Genomic DNA, 6,000 nt, shown 5'->3' on the forward strand with positions numbered 1-6,000 from the left:
CCTGCACATGACTCCAGTCAGGCTTTGCCTTGTTTGTGACTTGCCACAGTATCTTTTTCCATACCTCTCCTTTTCTGTGACTTTAAGTGGTGCATGCTAAGTGCAGGTTTACTACCTGAGGTAGAGCTAGGCCTCACTGTAGTTCTGTTCATAAACAGGGCTGGCTAACTGTGCATGAAGTGGGAAAAGACAAGTCAGAAGTACTATCTGAATAGTGTAGCAACATATTTTCCCCCAAAGTGCAAATCCTTACAGGAATAGGATGCTGGAGGTGCATCATTTAGTCTTCACTTCAGGGAGCAAAGCAGCATGGGAACAGCTGCAAACTACACCAATGAACAGTTTCCAGCAGCCATTGGAAGCTGCCATACAGAAACAGGGTGGCCTGTGCCTGGCCCAGACGGCTGCCATCTTTATCGTACCTTTTAATAGCAGAAATTTAGCAAGAGAAACATTCCATTTCCATTCAGAAATACTTTAAATAAATAATTTCCCCCATGTCAGAAAAAGTATGAAGAGCAAGTAGAGTAGGGAGTACAGTGTCAACAGCGAAAGGGGCATTTGGACAAAGAGTTCTCCACTCCCTATCCCCTCCATCCAATGGACAGAACTATGTATGTGCCATTGGGCTTGTATTGTCCTAGGCTGCCCTATGATGTGGTGGACACTATCTCATTGCAAGGTGAATGTGGGTCAAATGCAGCAAAAGGATACCATGACATGCTCTAGGTTAAGGAGGGGGAAGGAGGATATGGTGTCCTGGCACCATGGTGTCATTCGGAACTTCTGACTGAAACCCAATGCATAGGTAAAAGTCTAGAGGAAATGGAAGCTGCAAAGATGCGGAGTGAAGCCCATTTTTGTTTTAGTCTTGGGAAACCTGCTCCCTTCTGTTCCCCAGCTATACTGCCATGGTTTGTCCTTGATGCAGGATTTAAATAGTTTCCTTAACAATCTTGCTCTCGTACCCCACATCTACCGTTTTACATATACACACAATGTAGTCAACAGGCCTGAGTCTACCTCTGATTCTGTTTCCACTTTAATCGACAGGTGCCCATCAAAATTTACTCCAAAGTCTTCGATACCATCGATTCAGCACCATCCGCACAGGGAGAGGGAGCCACACCTGGCCACCCTGGCTTGAGGAGGGTGTGACGTGAATGCAACCATCAATACTACTAGTAATAATACTACTACTATTAATAATGATAAATGCAAACGATGTTGACATCACACACAGCACCCACTGCCTGTCCCATCCCTGAGCTGCAGAGAAGAGAGAGACCCCGTGTGTATATTCTCCATTGCACCCCAATCACTAAGCACTAGTGGGCCAATGGCCTCCACAGCCTCTGGGGTTTGCCATACACATACATACAAACACACAAACACACACCATTCCCCCTCCCCCAGCAGCACCAAACAAACATTGGGTAAGGCTTCTCACTGCCAAATCAGCAAAACAACTGCCGAGGTGTTTTTTAGAAGCAAGAGGGGCTGTAACTGCATTTTGCATGAGAAAAGAGCCTATGGGTGGTTGAGCTTGACAGTTGTGCATATGTTGGGAAGCAGTGGCTGACAGGGAGAATCTTGTCCTTGCATGATCAACATGGATCTCAGCTGGCCTTAGAAATGGACTAAATCAACCATGTACTGGGAATTCATCCCCTTATCCCCCCCTCCTATAAAGCTGTACCTGTAGTTTTCCTACAGCACATTTGCCAAAGCCTTTTGGGTAAGTAACTTGTCTCCTTTACACAGCTGTCCCATCTTGTAAAACCAGATTAGGCAGCCTTCTCTCCTCTGCTACAGCATTAAATCAAATTGGTTCAAATCTATATGTCCAATTTCAGGCCTCCAAGTAATAGTTAATACAGTAACCTATGGTAAATTTATATTTTAAAAATTTGTCTGGTGATTGCTGCCATTAACTGTTGCCCATTCCTGGCAAGCATGGCCCTATTTGACTGATCTTCCGTTGTGGGTCAGGAGTTGGAGCTCAGTTGAGCTTCCTTCTTCCCTACCATAGGTTCCTCCCATCCCTGTTTTCTGCCAGTCAGGAGGGATGTCAAATATGGATGCTGAATAGACCTTGGTGCAAACTGATCATTCTACAGATGCTGGCTTCTGGGGATCAGAAGCCTCACAGGATGCCCTTCCTTTATGGGGAAATCTCTTATTTGTATATACCTGAGATCTCAGTGCAGATCCAGACACTATATGTGAGCTTGGACAATCCTTACTTAGGGAGTGTTTTCTCTGTGGCTGATGCGTGCATATGTACATCTTCCTGTATGCAAAAGGGATGGAGGCATGGAAAGATAACCTACTTGCACATTCTGCTTTCAGTGGTGCAAGGGCAATTATGAGGAGGACATCCCATCAGAAGTGAGAGCAGGGCTGGCAGCCCAGGGTTTAACACGAGCTGAAATCAGTGTTGTTCTTTTTAAATGTTAAAGCTCAGTTAAGTAATAAAGGAACTAACCAGGTGGAGACTATCATTCTCATTAGCTACAGACTGCACCCACATATCTAAAATATGAAGGTATATCTTCAAAGGTCAAAGGATTGGCTTTAAAGTATACTTTAAAGTATAGAGTATACTCCAGCACGACTTCTCTGAAAACAAAATTATGACTTTGGTGTAACAGAGCAAGACCTGAGATCACATTAGATTGTAGCTTGTGAGTGAGAGGCATCAATAAAAATGGACATGGCACTTCCCCTGTGGGTTCTCACACAAGTTTGAGCAGCATGTTTTTGCAGGTCACCCTGACCAGTTCTCAGCCTGGAGAGGTCTTCCTCTCTTGATTGTCTGACACACTCTTCTGCTTTCAGTCATGTGTATGTATAGGCCTTACACATAGCATAAGGAAATGCAGCAGCTAAGTCTGTGGCATAAGGAGGAGCAGTAGCTGCTAAGAAGCGGCTAAAAAGCAAAGTAACAAAAGTGGCAAATGTAGCATGAAAGGCCAGTTGGACACAGGGCACATGATGCTTCAGCCCTTGACAAACTGCATCTGGATCCATCCAAATCCATTCTCAATAAACACATCTGACATGGCACTTATGACAAGGTATGCTTCTGAGAAACTTATCTCAGGCTGTGCTACACATTTATCGAGAGTGTATGGTAGAGTCCCAAGAGAGCTATGCCATTTTTCATGCGGGAGCTACATGAATGAATGTTACTAGGATAGAGAATCTGGGGTGTCACATACAACCCTTCTTCCTAGCATTTTCTTTTCCTATTACACAGGGATTTAAAAAAAAAATTTTAGGGAATATTTGCATATGTGATTCCTTCCCTTGTACACACACTTGCAATCTGAAATAGTCTGGTGCTAAGTGGGCTGTCCCAGGTACTTTTGCTGCAAGCATAACTGGGTATTTGGACCATCCCAGGTAGGGTTAGGTGTGTTTTACTGAAGAGTGGAGGCAAGGTTCTAGTTTTAGTATATATGCTGCCGAAGCGAGCACTGCAAACAAGGTGAAATGGCTTATTCTATTGAACCAGTTGGTTTCAACTTTTGAACTTTGCATGGTTCTTCAGACGACAGAGGCCACAGCATCAAGCAGGTGGGTGAAGGGCATTCTTGCATTTAGGAATGTGGCAGCTGGAGGTATTGCTGAGCTCTGCAGGCAATGTGAGAGAGGCTTTAATTGAGAGGCAAGTTGATGTCTCTAGAGAGGAGGGACCAGTTCGAGCTGGCAGAAGTTTGGAAAGAAGAGTGAAATGTTCTGGAGCTTGTGATAAAACAAGATGGCTGCACCATTTCATTAGAGTGAGTGTCTGCCATTGCCTGAAATCTGTTACGTCACATGATGACTGTATGATTCAGGCCTGAGTTTCTCTCTGCCTTTTAACCCGCCCCCGCCCCCCACTGTTCCCCACAGAATTCCTAGTTGGAATGGAGACATGGCTAGGAATATGTCCCATATATATTCTTCAGCTTTGATGTCCTGTCCAGTGCTTTGAATACTTCCCCCGAGAGTGACATGGTTGAACAAGGACCATCACGGGGTGGAGTTATCTTCACCCTGGCTCTGCCATTCCCTCCATGTCCAAACAGGACATAACTTTACTATTGTCAGCTCCAGACTCCTTGTCCTTTCACACTGGGGCCCCATGGCATTGTAAATACCCCACCTCCGCTGTCAACACATTTGGTCCGTGGAACTCTGTATTTGTGCCTCGGACATAATTTTTCTACCATGCAGTAAGTAACTCCTTTTTTTTGTTCTGTTCTGTTTCTTGAATTCAAAAATTCTTATTATAAACAGATCCATAGTCCAATGCAGACTTCCAAATTATACGCATGTAAAAGAAATGTAACAAATAAAAGGAAAACAATGAACAGCAACAATAAAAATTAAATAAAAACGAGGGGAAAAAGAGATAAATGACTTGAGTGCTACTTCATGTACAAAAAAAGTACCCTACGAAGATACCCGTTTCTGGTTCTTGCAGTTTCAGCATGTTTGTTCTTAAGTATTTTTTCCTGATTTCCAAATTAAAAACAACACCAAAACACCACAGGGTGGGCTGAAGAACATCACATTAAAATGCATAATTTTGAATATCTTTTCATATATTTTGAAACACTAATTTTATTATGTTTGGGGGCCTGAGAAACTAGCAAAGTGCAGCATCCTGACACATGTTGACATCCTGACACATCAGTTCAGAAATCAAATTCCCCTGGGATTCCTGCTTGTAAGCGACAGCAGTTAGCAAGATTTGAGATGAGGTGGGAGAGGAGGCTGAGCCATTCAGTTTCAGCTTATTCATGTGTATGTAGGGAAACAGAACCAAGGATAGCATGTAGGATTTATTTACAGATGCTTGCAATTCACATGAGAAGGCTCAGACCATTATAGAAGGGAGACTCAGTTTGCTCCTTGAACTTTCCTGTTGAGCATGTTGATCAATTCAGAATGCCAGCCTACTTCCCCATTTTCCATCTGGGGCATACATGAAATGGTATATGTCTGTCTCTTTTATTGATCTCAGGAGCAGTGTCAGTATTTCTGTGCAGAGACTATTTTCCACATGACTATTTCTTCCTCAAGTGTCTTGCCACCATGTGGTGATGTATGAACACACCTACTAGTCATAAAGAAAACAGAATAATGTTGAACTTTCTGTACTACACTTAAGGTAGTTGTAGACCAGGGTACTATATGAACAGATATAAGCATTGCTTTACTGTTGTATCTGTATGATCCGTGCATGTTTGGAGTAGTGCTAAGAAGTCAGATACGTGGGTCCTAAGTATCCACTGGGGTTACACCCCTTCATGGATACCAAAATCTGTGGATGCTCAAGTCCCATACAGTGGCATTCTTTACACAAAACAGCAAAATCAAGGTTTGCTTTTTGGGGTGCATTTTTGAACCATGGTTGGCTGAATTTGTTATGCATAATCTGTGGATACAGAGGGCTGACATTAGTGACTTTGTGTCACTTAATACCCAAACTGCAACTGGCATCAGCATTGGGATTCCATAGTGTCTATTTAGCATTCCCCTTCCCTTTTATTTTTACTTTGTTTGCACACCTCCCAGATGTTGCCAGACAGCATATCTGCTTGTTCTTCTTTAACAAAATCTTTAGACAAGATAGATTTCTAACCACCTTGACAACCTACATTTCCCTGGGGTCAAGGGTGAACTGGGATGATGGTTGTGTCTGAACAGGTTACAGAAAATGTTACAGATTTTACAGCCTAATCCTCCATGTGGTTTGTTGGAATGAATTCTTTCTTCACTGGGTCTCACAGGTCAGTACACATAGGACTGAAGCCTTAGAATGGCTTAGATGGGATCTTACAGAGAACCTTGTGACAACATATGACATCATGCAGGAGGACTATCTGCACATGTCTACAATGTCGAGGTGTCTTAATGCATGCTTTTGACACATTTCCAATAATGGGGTCTCAAGCTGGATTAGTTTCTCGCAGAAATGTGTGGCTTTTGTGATTTATCTTATAA

The 6,000-nt window shown here is 43.1% G+C and overlaps 1 protein-coding gene across 4 annotated transcripts in view; it reads left to right on the forward strand.

The window, feature by feature from the left end:
* Positions 1–4,401, forward strand: part of PDE1B (phosphodiesterase 1B) — a 167,281-nt gene extending 162,880 nt beyond the window's left edge. For all 4 annotated transcript variants that reach the window (XM_042452565.1, XM_042452567.1, XM_042452568.1 and 1 more), the window contains one exon: positions 1,054–4,401. The gene's annotated coding sequence lies outside the window, so the exon portion shown is untranslated. The remainder of the gene's footprint in view (positions 1–1,053) is intronic.
* The last annotated feature ends 1,599 nt before the right edge of the window (positions 4,402–6,000 follow it).

Source organism: Sceloporus undulatus, chromosome 2, assembly GCF_019175285.1.
Source record: "Sceloporus undulatus isolate JIND9_A2432 ecotype Alabama chromosome 2, SceUnd_v1.1, whole genome shotgun sequence".
In the NCBI taxonomy this organism is placed as follows: Eukaryota; Metazoa; Chordata; class Lepidosauria; order Squamata; family Phrynosomatidae; genus Sceloporus; species Sceloporus undulatus.